At 47.8% G+C, this 16,018-nt stretch overlaps 1 protein-coding gene across 8 annotated transcripts in view; it reads left to right on the top strand.

Moving 5' to 3' along the window:
* Window positions 1-16,018, top strand: part of IDUA (iduronidase alpha-L-) — a 914,728-nt gene that overhangs the window by 839,028 nt on the left and 59,682 nt on the right. The gene's annotated exons all lie outside the window — the stretch shown is intronic.

Below are 16,018 nucleotides of genomic sequence, written 5' to 3'. Positions count from 1 at the left end.
GCCCGGAAAAGACACCAAAGGCCCATATCAAGCACAATAATGGGGGCAAAGACATCTGAGGTTCCGTAATAAAAACTAACAGGTCACCAGCAAATGCTACACTTTTAAAATTGCAGGAACCAAGGCGAACTCCTCGGATCTCACAGTGCTGTTGTATAGCGAGGAAAAGGGGTTCTAATTGCAAAATAAACAGTAGGGGCGACAACGGGCATCCCTGCCTGATGCCCCTCGCTACTCGAAGGGGTTCGGATTGCGCTCCATTTGCAAGGATGGCTGCTCGGGGATCATTATACAATAACCACAATGCCTCAAAGAAAAAACCATCGAACCCCGTTAATTGCAAAATATGGAATAGATAGCGCCATTCCACCCTATCAAAAGCCTTTTTGGCATCTAAATTGATGGCTAAATAGGGTGTGTCCATTTACTGGCATATAGTCATGGTGGTCAAAACGCGCCTGATGTTAGCAAGGGCAAAGCGCTGGCGGACAAAACCAACTTGATGGTCACCAACAAGAGAGGGTAGAATGATAGCCAGTCTATCAGCCAATATATTCACCAGTAATTTATGGTCCAAGTTTAACAGCGATATGGGGCGATAGGACGCAGGTAAAAGGGGATCATTGCCCACTTTTGGGATGAGAGTGATTAGGGCCAAGTTATCCTGGGCTGGAAAGGAACCGCGACTTATCAATTCCGAGAACCCTGCAGCCAAAGGACCCGCTATCTGGTCGACCATAAGTTTAAAGAATTCCATGGTGTTGCCATCTGGTCCTGGGGCTTTGAAATTTCGGGCACAGCGAATAACCAAACAGACTTCTTTCTCCGTGATAGGCCGATTAAGCATCTCCTTTTGGTCCCTAGATAAACACGGAAGAGGTAACTGAGAGCAAAACTTTGTGCAGGCCTCCTCACTCCCGCCCTCCGAGGTATATAAAGTGGAATAGAAGTCCCGGAATCCCTTTAAGATAGAAGGGGTGTCCCTGGCTACCATAGTGGGAGAGGTTCGCAGTGCCGGGATAAACCTATTTGTCCGGGCTGACCGAATCAAATTGGACATCATTCGCCCAGTTTTATTACTGTATTGGTAAAGGTGAAATTGATAGTATGTGAAGCTTTTTTTATTTTTTTTTTAATTTAGAGCTGCCTGCAGAGAGCGATAGGTAGCACGAGCCTGCTCAGTTTCAGCAGCAGCCAACCGATTCCGGGCCTTACGCAACTGTACACTCAGTGTCAGGATACGTTGATTAAGAACCTTCCGATGATGGGAAACATAAGATATAATATCGCCCCTGAGCATTGCTTTTGCCTTGTACCAAAACAGGGCAGGCTGGGAGAAGTGAGCTTGGTTAAGTGCCGCGTAATCAGCCCATTTAGCGTGCAAGTAGTCCTGAAATTTTGTATCATTAGCCAAAAAGTATGGATAACGCCAAAGCTTAGTCGTGTGTTGGCCACCAGAGAACTGAAAATCTACCCAAATGGGGCCATGGTCAGATATTACAATATTATCAATTCCCGTGTCCTGGTCGAGCAGAAACATGTGACTGCTTACAAGAAAGTAGTCTAGCCGCAAAAAGGACACGTGGGCTCGAGAGACATGAGTGAAGTCCCGCTTCATTGGGTGAAGAATTCGCCACGCATCCAGCACATGCAACACATTTTCCAAAAGCTGTGGGCCTCGTCCCATGCCCTGCTCCCATCTGCGGGATTGAGAAGCATCTAACGTTGCGTCTCTGACGGTGTTGAAATCTCCTCCTATAACTAGTATGTCTGCTAAGTATGGGATCAAATGAGAATAAAGACCCCTGAAAAAACTGGGACTATATGTATGAGGTGCATATACATTACATAACACAACAGTCTGGCCATATAATTCAGTAACCAAAATGAGATAGCAGCCCTGTGGATCTACAATTTCTTTGCTAATTTTTAAAGGAAGCCGCTTATGTGTCAGAATTGCTACTCCCGCTGACTTCGAGGAGACTGAGGCAAACCGGACTTCCCCCACCCAGTCGCGGCGCAATTTAGCTGCTCCTGCAAATATGCCACCAGGGTCGATTTTTTTTTCAACAAGGAAAGCATTTAGAGCGCTTAACAGGCGAATGTATCCCACAAAAATTCCAAGAAACAAAGTGTGTGTTATTACTCATATCCAAATCTAAGATATAGGGAGTAATAGCTTGGTCGTACGGATTGCCCAGTGGGAGCCCTCCCAGCTGAAGCTCCCACCAACGCACCCCCTCTCCAAGGGAGCTGTGAAAGTAGGAATGAAAACAGCAATGTGAAACTTTCACTCACTCATAAAAACTGATAGTCAACCACCCCACCCATCTCTCCATCCCACCCCATCCCCCCAGTCTTCTCTCCACCCACTCACCCCCTCCACCCTGCCCCCCCCCCACCTCCCTAAGTTACCTTGACTTCCCCCTCCCCTTGACTCCTCAACATCCAGACCCAGAAAATTTCCATAGAGAAAGTGCGAAGGTCACGTTTAGATGTGCCCAGGGCCACGCCCTCACCCCTCATATCAAGCAAGGACACGAATCGCCTAATCCTCTAAACCTGGAAAACTAACCCAACCCCCCAGATTAACCCCAATCTGGCAAGAATACGAATATTCCCTCCCCTATAGTTCAATAACCATGAAGTCCACCTAAAAGCAATTCTAAGTGCACAGATCTGTCAAGCTAAGATGTCCTATGCAGGTCCTGCCACACGCAAGGCATGGTGGCATAGCCATTAAAGTTCCAAAAAAGAAGTAAAAAGAAAAAACCCTTAGAAACAATCCTAGAGGGGATACCGCAGATGGTAATTCCAAAATCTGTCCCCAGAGATGATAGCGCGGCAGGGTTGGGCCGCCGGGAGCTCTCCCATGCGGTTGGAACCTCTGCTGCCGCTCCTGCCCTCCCCAACGCGCTGCAGCCGCTCCCGGGATCCTCAGCCAGCAGGGAAGCCGTCCCTGCCGGTGCCTGCTGCTGCTCATGTCCTTGCCCGGCAGGGAGGCCATCCCTGCCGGTGCCTGCAGCTTCCTACTCTCTCTGCTTGACTTCTTCGTGGCTAGAAGCCGCTTCTGCTGCCTACCATGTGGCCTTCCATGTGGCCGAGGACGCCACCAGCGGACCCTGCTCTTCTTCCAGCTTCCCTAGACGCGGGTGCGTGCCTCTCTCCTGCTTTTCAAGGGCCAGCCAGGTGTGACCCTCTGCAAACTCCTCCCTGGGCGTTGTCCTCTTCAGCCCTACTAAAGGGCCCACTGTTCATTCCAGCTTTGCCTTCGCAAGGAGTTAGATGCTCCTGGATGTTCCTGTCCTTCGCTCCAGGAGTCTCGCTGTTCCTTTGCTTCTTCAAGGTCCTGTGTTTCCTGTTCTTCGTTGGAGCTCCTCGTCTCGTCCTGATGTCCATTTTCTATTCCAGATGTCCACCTGCTGTTCCTGTTGTCTGTGATCCAGTCCTGAGGTCTGTCTCCTGATCAGGTAATCTGTGTTCCAGTCCAAATGTTTGTTCTCTGTTCCTGATGTCCGTGTTCCAGTCCAGATGCTTGTTCTCCTGACCCTGATGTCCATGTTCCAGTCCAGTTATCCTGAACCCCTGGTTCCTCGTTGCCATCCTTCCTGGCGTGCCATGTCGTGGTCCGCAACCAGCCCCACGGGTGAGCTGTGTAGGGCGCTTCGTGGTGCAATGCCTCCTCCACTTCTGCAGCACAAGCCTCCAGGAGACCTCCGCTTCTGTCCTTTCCCTGGTCTACGGAGTCCCTTGTGCTTGCTCCGTCCGTGCCAAAGACTCTGCCAGAATCTGTACCGTCCCAGTGTGGTCCTTGACCAACCACTGGCAGCTGTGTAGGGCGTGCCCCGGTGCAGGCCTCTACTGCTTCTGAGACATGCTCCTTTCATTACTCCACATCTCGTCTGGAGGCTACTTCGAGTCCAGCGTGGTCCCCGACCAGTCCCACGGGTGGACTGTGTAGGGCACACTGCGTCGCAGTCTCAACCCAGTACTTAGCCTGACTCTTCTGAATACCTTGAATCTTGCCTGCGTCTTCTAAATACCTTGAATCTTGCCCAAGTCTTCTGAATACCTAGAATCCTGCCTGAGTCTTCTGAATACCTAGTACCTCGTTCCTGAGTCTTGTCTGTGTGCCCAAGTACCTTGTTCCTGAGTCTTCGTCTGAATCCCCATGTTCCGGTCTTCACTGCCCTGGCCTCCATCCAGCCTGCCGCTTCTTGCCGTACCCTGCGGCAGATCCGAAAGGGCTTGGAACGGTCGGAGGACTGTTCATAAGACCACCATTGCGTTGCTGGTCTTCTGAAGCGTGCAGGTCCGGAGGAGGGTCAGTATCTTCAGTCATCTGTCTTCAGTCCAGCCTCGCTACTGTCCAGCCCATGCTCGGGCATGCCTCACCTGCTGTGGCACCTCTTTGGAGCTCCTCTGGGGTCGATCCGTGGTCCAAGAACACACACTCCCTGGTAAGCGGAACCGCTCTCCTAGCACTTCCATAACACCATGTGCCTATATGTAAAAAATCACCAAAACTAATGATTTCCAAATCATCCCTAACAACTGAAAAGCAGGTTGTTAATACAAACAAAAAACACACTTTGAAATGTCTGTATGCCAATGCCAGAAGTCTAAGAAGTAAGATGGGAGAGTTAGAGTGTATCGCAGCAAATGAGATTGACATACTTGGCATCACAGAGACTTGGTGGAAGGAGGATAACCAATGGGACAGTGCTATATCAGGGTACAAATTATATCGCAATGATAGGGAGGATCAACTTGGTGGGGGTGTGGCACTTTATGTCCGGGAGGGTATAGAGTCCAACAGGATAAAGATCATACAAGAGACTAAATGCTCAGTAGAATCTATATGGGTAGAAATCCATATCCATATATATAAGAGTATAGTGATAGGAGTATATTACCGTCCACCTGGTCAAAATGGTCAGACAGATGATGAAATGCTAAGAGAAATCAAGGAAGCTAACCAATTTGTCAGTGCAATAATAATGGGATATTTCAATTACCACACAGAACGCTGGTGCAGGATAAATGTTAAATCACCATTTAGTGATGTACTTTAATAGATTCCAAAATCACACAGTAGGAATGTTTATATCGGCAACTCCATAGCTTCAAAATCAAACCATGTAAAAAAGGTCCCCCGACACGGACCCGTGTTTCGCCAGGCTGCGTCGGGGGGGACCAAGGGTACAGTCAAATCTAAATGTAAAAACAAATGTATATTAGAATGGTGATACTGGTGGCTACATAATAACAAACGTAACAAACATGTACATACCTTTAAACAGATACCCGGAGCGCGCAGGCTCTCACAGGTGTCAGCTATTTAAACATAGAAAACGGCGCGAATGCGGCAACTCACGCGAGAACTGTGAAAGGTAACAGGTGTCAGCGGATCCGTCCCGGTGATGTCCCCATGGCAACCTAGTAAAACAGGTGCCATTCAATCTCCTTATTCAGACCTTGCGGAGCCACTGTATTTAGTGTAAAAATCCACTTCTGCTCACGGCGCCCGAGGAGCATTGAGAAGTCACCACCCCGAGCCGGGCGAGGAACCACCTCAATAACCGTGAAGCTGAAATCAGAAATAGAATGGCCGCAATCGATCCAGTGGGAGACCAGGGGTTCATCTACTCTATGTAGGCGGATGTTCGAACAATGTTCAATCATGCGGGTTTTTAACATCCGTGTAGTTTTACCTACATAGAGTAGAGGACAAGGACATTTAACAATATATACCACGCCTTTGGTTAGACAGTCAGATGTGGAACGGAGTTTAAATAGTTGCCCGGTAGAGGGATGCGTAAACCCGGCCCTGTGTTCAGTATGCCTGCACATAGTACAGTGCCCACATGGGCCATGACCCCGCAGACCTTCGGGTACAGTGTCATATGAATAGGAATGCACTAGTCTATCCCTTAAGTTCCGACCACGCTTATATGTGAAGCGCAGGGAACTATGTAGAAGATCTGTCAGTGCTAAGGCAGACCAATGTCGTCTTATCATGGACGCTATAGCGCTCCCCATAATCGAAAAAGGAAGTATGCAGTTGTTAGACTCATCTGTAGAGCTGGCACCTGGGCTGAATAGCCAATCACGGTTGGCATACAGAGCCCTTTTATAGGCTCTCCTGATCACCCTGTATGGATAGCCGCGTTCCAGGAAGCGACTAAACATAATATGGGCTTGTGTCAAAAACTCAGGACGGGTAGTACACAAGCGGCGGAGCCGTAAAAACTGTCCCGTCGGGATGTTGTCCCGCAGGGGTCGGGGATGGCAGCTCTGATATTGTAAAAGTGTATTGCGGTCAGTGTCCTTACGGTAAAGTGTAGTTACAAAACCCTGCGCCTCTACTGTGATCATGGTGTCGAAAAATGCAATGGACCGCGGATGTATGCTAAAGTTAAATTGGATGTGCGAACTGAAGGAGTTTAACCAGTCCAGAAAACAAAAGAACTGGACGTCGGTGCCCCTCCAAATGACTAAGACGTCGTCTATGTATCGACGCCACATGTAAATAAAAGAAAACCACTCGGAAGGGTAAATGTGCTGACATTCAAATTGGTCCATGAACAAACAGGCCAAACTGGGGGCCATGGTGGCCCCCATGGCTGTCCCTTTTATCTGTTGATAAAATGAATTCTGGAACTGAAAAAAATTATTGGTCAGGGCCAGTTCGGATAACCTAGCTAGAAATTGAGTGGAAATACGATGGGGGCGTGGCCGTTTTTCCAGGGTATTGAAAATCACCTGAAGGGCCTCGTGCTGTGGGATATTGGAATATAGGGACACCACGTCTAAAGTGACCAGGAAGAAAGGTGCAGCAGGAGGGACCAGCTCAGACAAGATGGTAATCAAATGCATTGAGTCCCTTATATATGATTGAATTTGTGGCACAAATGGTTTAAGAAAAAGGTCAACGAACTGTGATAATGGTTCTAATAGCGAACCAATACCTGCAACAATGGGACGGCCCGGAGGGTGATCTAAAGTCATGAAGCACTACGACAACTCAATGATCCAGAATTCTATAGACTTTTACCCAATGATCCCACGACACTGCTGAAGGATATGATTGGACAAGTGGTTCAGGAGGCAGCTGATAGACACATGATTACTCCAAAAGAAGTTAAATTTCTTACTACGGCATATCCTATAATGCCTCAATTTTACACGCTACCCAAAATTCACAAGACTTTAGATCACCCTCCGGTGCAGATGCAAAGGTTAACAGTGTTCAACAGGCATGGACATTGTTTAAAAATACAATCCTAGAGGTGCAGTCCATATGTATTCCACACATTAAGAAAGGTGGAAGGAAGGCAAAATGATTACCGTCATGGTTTAAAGGTGAGGTGAAAGAGGCTATTTTAGCCAAAAAAACATCCTTCAAAACTGGAAGAAGGATCCATCTGAAGAAAATAGGATAAAACATAAGCATTACTATCGATAACCAGCTTTCTTTCAAAAAACACATCAACAACACACTTAGGGCCGGTTATTTCAAACTCCACTTCCTCAAAAAAATTAAACCCCCTACTTCACCTCAGTGACTTTCGCACCATCTTACTAGCATTTATTCTATCCAAAATTGACTACTGCAACGCCTTGCTACTAGGTTTACCCAAAAGTATGCTACTGCCTCTACAATTACTCTAAAATGCCGCTACACGCGTCCTCACTAACACACACAAAAGTGACCACATCACCCCTGTTCTAAAAAACCTATACTGGTTACCAGTCGCTGAAAGAATAACATATAAAACTCTCACCCTCATCCACAAAGCTCTCCACAACCAAAACATGCACTGCTTCACTGAGCACCTCACCTTTCACAATTCAAACAGACCAATAAGGCATCAACACAGAGCTACCCTTAGAATCCCCTCACCTAAACAATCTAAACTTGGATCCACTAAGGCTCAGGCTATATCTTTAGCTGGACTCGTCCTATGGAACAAACTCCCCGCCTCCCTGCGGCAAGAACCTTGCCCAAGACAAGCATTCTCATAATAGCCCTCCCTCCCCCTCTAGTCCTCTTATCCTCTTACTTACTCTGCCGGTATTCATTTATTTAATTAGCTTTGTAATTAGATATCCTACCTGTAAATAGTTATTCTTGTGAGTACATGTACCTGTAAATTGCTTTTACTCCTTTACGCCTTAGGTGGTTCCCCCCTCGTATCTTATGTTGCATTACTCGCTGTTTATCAATTTTTATGCATTGTTCCTTGTTCTCTGTAAAGCTCGGTTAGCTACTGTTTTGTTTTATGTGAACCGATGAGATGTTCCCAACGTTCATCGGTATATAAAAACTTCTAAATAAATAAAATAAATAAACATTGTCAAGTTAAGTGTAAAACATTGATAAGACAGGCAAAAAGAGAATTTGAAATGAAGTTGGCCATAGAGGCAAAAACTCATAATAAAACCTTTTTAAAATATATCCGAAGCAAGAAACCTGTGAGAGAGTCGTTGGACCATTAGATGACAGAGTGGTTAAAGGGGCTCTTAGGGAAGATAAGGCCATTGCAGAAAGACTAAATGAATTCTTTGCTTCCATGTTTACTAATGAGGATGTTGGGGAGATACCAGTTCCGGAGATGGTTTTCAGGGGTGATGAATCAGACGAACTGAACGAAATCACTGTGAACCTGGAAGATGTAGTAGGCCAGATTGACAAACTACAGAGTAGCAAATCACCTGGATCGGATGGTATGCATCTGTTGCGTCCGTCGGACTCACACGGCTTTGTCCTCTGTGCCTCACCTTTTTATCCGCTCTCTCCACTAGCCTCGGGAAGATGGCGACCACCGCTTCTCTCTACCGCTCTCTCCGGTGTCCACGGAACAGCTATGGCAAGGCTATCCACCATATCTCTCCTAAGGGCCTCCTAGGGTGCGTGCGCGCACGCCACCCACGTCTTTATTCTTACCATGGCGCGAACCTTGGTGGCATCCACCTCGACTGATGTCACGCCATCCGGGTATTTAGCCTTCCCTGCATTGCTGACCAAATTGAGTTAGCAAAGATCGTGAATGGATTGGAAAGCCTCCGGTCTAAGCTACTCTGCCGCTTCCTGCTGCCGCTGGAAGCTTTCTCTCTGCTCTCCGGGGCTGTCATCGCTAACTTGGGTACCCCCTCCTCGGGGGCCCTTTCTGTTTCCTTCCAGGTGCCATATTGGGAATACCAGCTACTCGCTCCTCGAGGGCCTGCACTCCCTGCATTGGTGCCTGCAACTCTACTACTTCTGCCTGCCAGGAACTCCATCTATAAGTTACCATTACTATGAATAATCTAACATTCTCAAGTCTGTCTCACCTGGGTTCAAAAAAGGTTTGGATAAGTTCTTGGAGGAGAAGTCCATTAATGCCTATTAATCAATTTTACTTAGGGAATAGCCACTGCTATTAATTGCATCAGTAGCATGGGTTCTTCTTAGTGTTTGGGTAATTGCCAGGTTCTTGTGGCCTGGTGGCCTCTGTTGGAAACAGGATGCTGGGCTTGATGGACCCTTGGTCTGACCCAGCATGGCAATTTCTTATGTTCTTATAGCTCAGCGCTGGGAACCTGCATCCGGGACTTTCTATCTCAGCTCGTGCTGCCTATCACCTATCCGGAGTGAGACTGGACCCCTCTGCCGATGGTCCCTGGACTTCCTCATCTGGGTTACCTCACTACTGCCACCTCCTGGCAGAACCACCAAGCTGTATAATAAATTCTATCATCTGTGTCTACGTGTCTCAGTCTAGCCTAGTACTGCGGTTCCTCATGGGGCTCCTCCCTGTGGGATCGCTGCAGTACCCAAGAATCCACTCCAACACCTCAAAACCATAACAGATTGCTAACTCCATGGATTCGGCTCAGCTTACCGCCCTGCAGGCCTTTCCAGGCCTGGCCCAGTGAATCTCCAAGCAACAGAACTCATTGGAAAATTTGACTGCTGCTTTTAACCAACTACACGCACAGATGAATAAATCGACTACTGCAGTTAAAGAAGTTACACCGCCTGAAGAGATGGTCAAGACTATTGTGCCTCTATCTGCTCCAACTCGTTTCTCAGGGGAAGTTTGGAGATGTAGAGGTTTTCTCAACCAATGTTGTATGCACTTTTCCGTGCAACCTAATAATTTTCCCACAGCATATGACAAGACCACTTATATCCTGTCTTATCTGGATGGACGAGCACTGGCTTGGGCCTCACCGCTGTGGGAGCGCAATTACCCCATCCTGCAAGACCTTGCTGGGTTCCCTGAACTGTTCAAATATGTATTTGATGATCCAGTCCGGTATTCAATTGCAGGATCCACGTTGGACCACCTCAAACAAGGTAACAAACCTTTACCTGACTTTGCCATAGAGTTCAAGACATTAGCATTCTGAATTACATTGGGACCCTAGATGCCTGAAGACTCTATTCTTTGAGGGCCTGAACTCCCGGTTGAAAGATGAGCTCGTGGCTCGAGAGATGCCTGAGACCTTAGCTGACCTGATGACATTAGCAACAAGGATTGATCACCGCCTTTGTGACAAGGTTCAAGAGGTCAAGCACCCAGGAACCCTTCTCAGGGAGAGCCTCGAGTCAAGTCTATTTCCAGGTCTATACCTCCCAGACCAGTAGCTGGCGAAGAAGAACCTATGCAATTGGGCCGCAGTCATTTGACTTCAAAAGAGAGAAGAACCCGGAAGAGACTAAGACTATGCATGTACTGTGGACAAGCTGGCTATGCTGTTCAAACATGCCCTTTATGTCCGGGAAACTTCCAGACCTAAGTCCTGTGGGAGGACTCTTCTTAGGTCTAACTGCACCCTCTCCTCCACTCTCTCTTCCAGTATCTTTAGTCTGCGGACCACTCGAATATCAAACCCTTGCCTTAGTGGATTCCGGAGCAGGGGGAAATTTCATTTTGAAACATCTAGTGGAACATTTGTGGATCCCCACCACTACCATGACATCTCCACTACTCTTATCTTCTATTCATGGGGAGCCCTTACTGGGTGAAGTAACCCTGCTCACAGAACCAGTGACTTTACGTACTGGTGCCCTTCATACAGAGACTTTGTCCTTCTTTGTGCTAGAGAAGGCCATGCACTCCTTGGTACTTGGATTCCAGTGGCTACAGAAACATATGCCACAATTCAACTGGGCCACGTTGGAGCTTTCACATTGGGACCCAGACTGCCATGGCAAATGCCTGATGGAAGTTGCTCTGCTACCCTGCATTCCAACTATTCCATCATTGCCGGGGTTGCTGCCTCAATACGCATCTTTTCAAGATGTGTTCTCCAAAGAAGCTGCTGATGTTTTGCCTCCACCCAGATCCTATGACTGCGCTATTAACTTGAAGCCGAATACGGAGCCACCCAAAGGAAGGGTTTACCCCCTCTCCATGGTACAAAACAAAGCAATGTCAGAATAAATCCAAGAGAATCTCCAAAAAGGCTTCATAAGACTTTCCAAGTCTCCTGCTGGCGCAGGCTTCTTCTTTGTGAGAAAGAAGGACGGAACATTAGCCCATGCATTGATTACAGAGGTCTGAATGAGATCACTGTAAAAGATCGCTATCCCTTACCACTCATCTCAGAGTTATTCGACAGGCTACAGGGAGCCAAAATATTCTCCAAGCTTGATCTCAAAGGAACCTATAACTTAGTTCGCATTTGCTCTGGCGATGAATGGAAGACGGCTTTTAATACCAGGGATGGACACTTTGAATATCTAGTGATGCCCTTTGGTTTGTGCAACACCCCGGCTGTCTTGCAAACCATGATGAACGACTTTCTTCATGATCTGCTCTACCGATGTGTCACTGTCTATCTAGAAGACATCTTGATATTTTCCCAGGACCTGAAAACCCATCAGGAAGATGTCAAAAGAGTTCTGCAGAGACTCTGTGAGAACCGCTTATATGCCAAGCTGTCTAAATGTGAATTCCACAAGGAATCTGTACCCTTCTTAGGGTACATTGTTTCTAACCAAGGCTTCCAGATGGACCCTCAGAAGCTGGAGAGTATTCAAAAATGGACACAACCCAGTGGCTTAAAAGCTCTGAGATGATTCCTGGAATTTACCAACTACTACAGAACCTTCATTAAAGATTATTCCTCACTGACTGTTCCATTAACAGCAATGACCAAAGGTGCCAATGTTGCCAATTGGTCTACGGAGGCCATGACAGCAATTCAGAAATTGAAAGATGCCTTCTCAAGCAAATCATGTCTCCCCCATCCGGACCCCACACAACCCTTCATCGTAGAAGTCGACGCCTCGGATGTAGGCATAGGGGCCGTGCTAAGCCAATCCAGCGATTCTAAGATCCTGCACCCCTGATCTTTCTTTTCCCGGCATCTCTCCTACAGAAAAGAACTACGGCATAGGGGATAAAGAACTGCTGGCAATAAAGATGGCATTTAAAGAATGACGCCCTTGGCTTGAGGGTGCTCAACATCAGATCACTGTTTTTACAGATCACAAAAATCTGTAGTACCTCCATCACGCCCAACACCTTAACTACAGACAGGCGAGGTGGTCTCTGTTCTTCAACAGATTTTACTACGTGCTGAAATACTGCCTTGGTGATAAGAACGTCAGAGCAGATGCATTATCTCACTCTTTCCTCGCTGAAGACGTACCTGATGAACCTCAGTATATCATTGACCCGAAAAGAGTTATCCTGTCAGCTACTCATCCGGTACCTCCGGGTAAGACCATTGTACGCAGTAATCTCAGGAAGAAACTCCTAGCCTGGACCCACAATTCGAAACTGGCTGGACATTTTGATCAATGCAGAACACTAGCTAAGCTACAGAAATATTATTGGTGACCTACCATGAAGGAAGACTCCATTGCTTATGTAGCCTCCTGCTCCAACTGTGCCAGACAGAAAGCTCTGCCCGGACATCCTTGGGGTTTGCTGCAACCCTTACCAGTACCAGATGAGGTTTGGACTCTCGTTGCTACAGACTTTGTGGTAGACTTGCCACTTTCTGAAGGTCACAATACCATCTGGGTTTCAGTGGATCGTTTCTCAAAGAGTCACTTTGTGGATCTCCCTGGCTTACCATCAGCCATGGAACTTGCAAAACTATTCATCACCCACATCTTTCACCTGCATGGCATGCCTAAGCACATTGTATCTGACAGAGGAACTCAATTTACAGCCAAGTTCTGGAAGGCCTTGGCAAGAAGTTGATATCACTCTTGACTTCACCTCTGCATACCATCCTCAGTCAAATGGCCAAACAGAGAGGGTGAATAGAACTCTCAAACAGTTCCTTCGTGCCTATGTTGTTTCACGTCAGAATGACTGGACTGAACTGTTGCCCTGGGCTGAATTTGCCATCAATGCAGGGAAGGCAACATCTACTGGATCAACACCTTTTGAAGTGGTCTATGGACGACATCCTGCACCACCTTTACCACTTCCACTTTCTGTGTTGTCCTTGGCAGCTCAGTCTACTGCCAAAGATATACAACTCTGGAGAGAGACTAAAGAGATACTCCAAAGAGCAGGACAAAGAGCTAAGAAAGGCTACGATGCCCATCACCGTAAGGCTCCTGAATTCAAGCCTGGTGACAAATTCTGGTTATCCACCAAGCATCTCAGACTCAAGCTTCCGTCTACTCGCTTTGCTCCACGCTATGTCGGACCCTTTTCCATCCTTCGATGTCTGGGGCCTCTCACTTACAGTCTGAAACGTCCTCCAGCTATGAAGATTCATAATGCTTATCCTCAGCGAGTTTTCTAACTAGACAACTGAACCTACTCCTGTTGACGCAGAAGAAGACATCGAGTACAAGGTAGATGCCATCCTTGACGTAAGAAAAAGAGGCAGAGTATGGGAATACCTCCTGTCATGGCAGGGATACAGACCTGAAGAAAACTCTTGGGAACTTTTGGCTAATATCATGGACAAGGAGATGCTTTGACAGTTCCATCGATCACATCCCCAGAAACCAAAACCAGGTAGGGGGTCTGGAGGGGGCCCTTTAAAGGGGGGTACTGTTGCATCCGTCGGACTCAGACGGCTTCATCCTCTGTGCCTAACCTTAGTGACAGCCGACAGCCCGAGAGCGGGTGATCGCTCCCGGGACCCCCACTGGACCACCAGGTACCTGTAAAATGTTTTTGGGGGGGGTCGGGAGGGTGGGGGAAGCTAAGGGATTAGTTTTAAAGGGTCGGGGTGGGGTTTTTTGTTTATCGGCTCGGGCGCAGCCGATAAACAAAACCGCGATCAGGCCGGACGAAAAAAAAAACCACGATGTGAATCGGAACCGGAATCCGAACCGATTCCGGTTCCGATTCACATCTCTAGTTAAAAGACAGGAAACAGAGAGTAAGATTAAATGGTCAATTATCTCAGTGGAAAAGGGTAAACAGTAGAGTGCCTCAGGGATCTGTACTTGAACCGGTGCTATTCAATATATATATATCTATATAAATAAAAATGTTAAATAGTTTGGACAGAATCGCTAATCTCAGAAAACACTGAACCGATTGCTTTCAAATTTGGACACAACCTTCATTTCGCATACAGGAAGGTTCTTCTGTAGTTACATTACAGATATGTCGCACCTGTGACAGGTAAAATAGGTTTAAAAATTGTTTCGAGAAAACAGCGACATCTGCTGGACGTAAGCGCCATCTGTTACACCTTACACTAACACACGCTACACTAATCATTTCGTCAGTCCAGGTCCACGTTTCACTTCCATTTTAACACATTCGCACACTTTTTTTGCCGGAAGATAACTATTTCCTTTACAGATAAAATACACCCACCACCCTCCTCACACCCCCCACACACATGCCAAATTGATTTACTTCCCACAGCCTCCCAACACACACAAAACCACCCTCCTCACACACCCCACACACATGCCAAATTTATTTACTTCCCAGGCCCTCACAACACACACAAAACCTGACAGAAGTCCGGGAGGCTCCAGCGGGGGGCCAGGACCGGTCCGGGACACATCTCCTGCACTACGGCTGTCGGCGGACAGCAATCAACATGGCGCCGACGGCCCTTTCCCTTACTATGCCAATCGGGGACACTAATGGCGGCAGTAGCCCATGTGACAAAGTAAGGGCGAGGGCCCCTCGACGCCATTTTCAGGACTGGCAGCCGGCGGACCTTTGCCCTTACTATGTCAGAGGACCTACCGCTGCCATTGCTCCACCCCACTGACAAAGTAAGGGCAAAGGGCCGTCTGAACCCGTTTCAGTGCTCGCAGCCGACGGACCAATGCCAATACATCGCTCCCGGACCGCTCCTGAACGCCCGCTCCACCGACTGACATTTTTATCAGGTCTCGGGGGGGGGGGGGGTCTGGAGGGTGGGGGGTGGTAATGAATTTATTGCAAACATCTTGGGGGAGGGGTCACGAGGGGGGCCAGGTTTCATTCATTCAGCAACTCTGGGGGGGGCAGGGGGGTGGGCTACTGTTTTTCGCAGGGCTGGGTGGGAGGGGCAGGAGAGTGTGGGGAGGTTAGTTTAAGAGAACTTTTCTCATACGGTTGTTTTTTGGGGGGAAGGGGGAGGTTCACACACAAATACATACACTAAACTTGCACGATCTCGGGAACACACCAAAATAGCCCTCCGCAGACCACAAAACAAATTTGGAAGTGCAAATTTGGTTAGGCACTCCCCTATTTGACTACATAACGCGCAAAGACGCCCAGGGACAGACCACATGTAGCACCAACAATTTTAATTTCCCAGGTCTTGGGAGGGGGCAGGAGGGTGGGGGGTTATTATTTGATTTAAAGGGTTGGGTGGGGGGTTCCCACAGAAATAGAAAGACAAAGGTTTTCTGATCTGAAGGGTAGACAGTAGGCGGGGGAGGTGACAGTGAGGGGAGGGAGAATGAGGGGGGAGGTGAGTGTCAGGGGAGGGAGAATGAGGGGAGAGGTGAGTGTGAGGGGAGAGAGTTGGAGTGGGGACAGGGGAGGGAAGGGGGGGTGAGTGACCAAGGGGGAGGAGGATGAGTGACTGA

The sequence above is a fragment of the Rhinatrema bivittatum genome, chromosome 1, assembly GCF_901001135.1.
Source record: "Rhinatrema bivittatum chromosome 1, aRhiBiv1.1, whole genome shotgun sequence".
NCBI classification, from domain to species: Eukaryota; Metazoa; Chordata; class Amphibia; order Gymnophiona; family Rhinatrematidae; genus Rhinatrema; species Rhinatrema bivittatum.
Note: the sequence above shows the minus strand (reverse complement) of the source record. Positions and strands in the feature narration are given on the sequence as shown.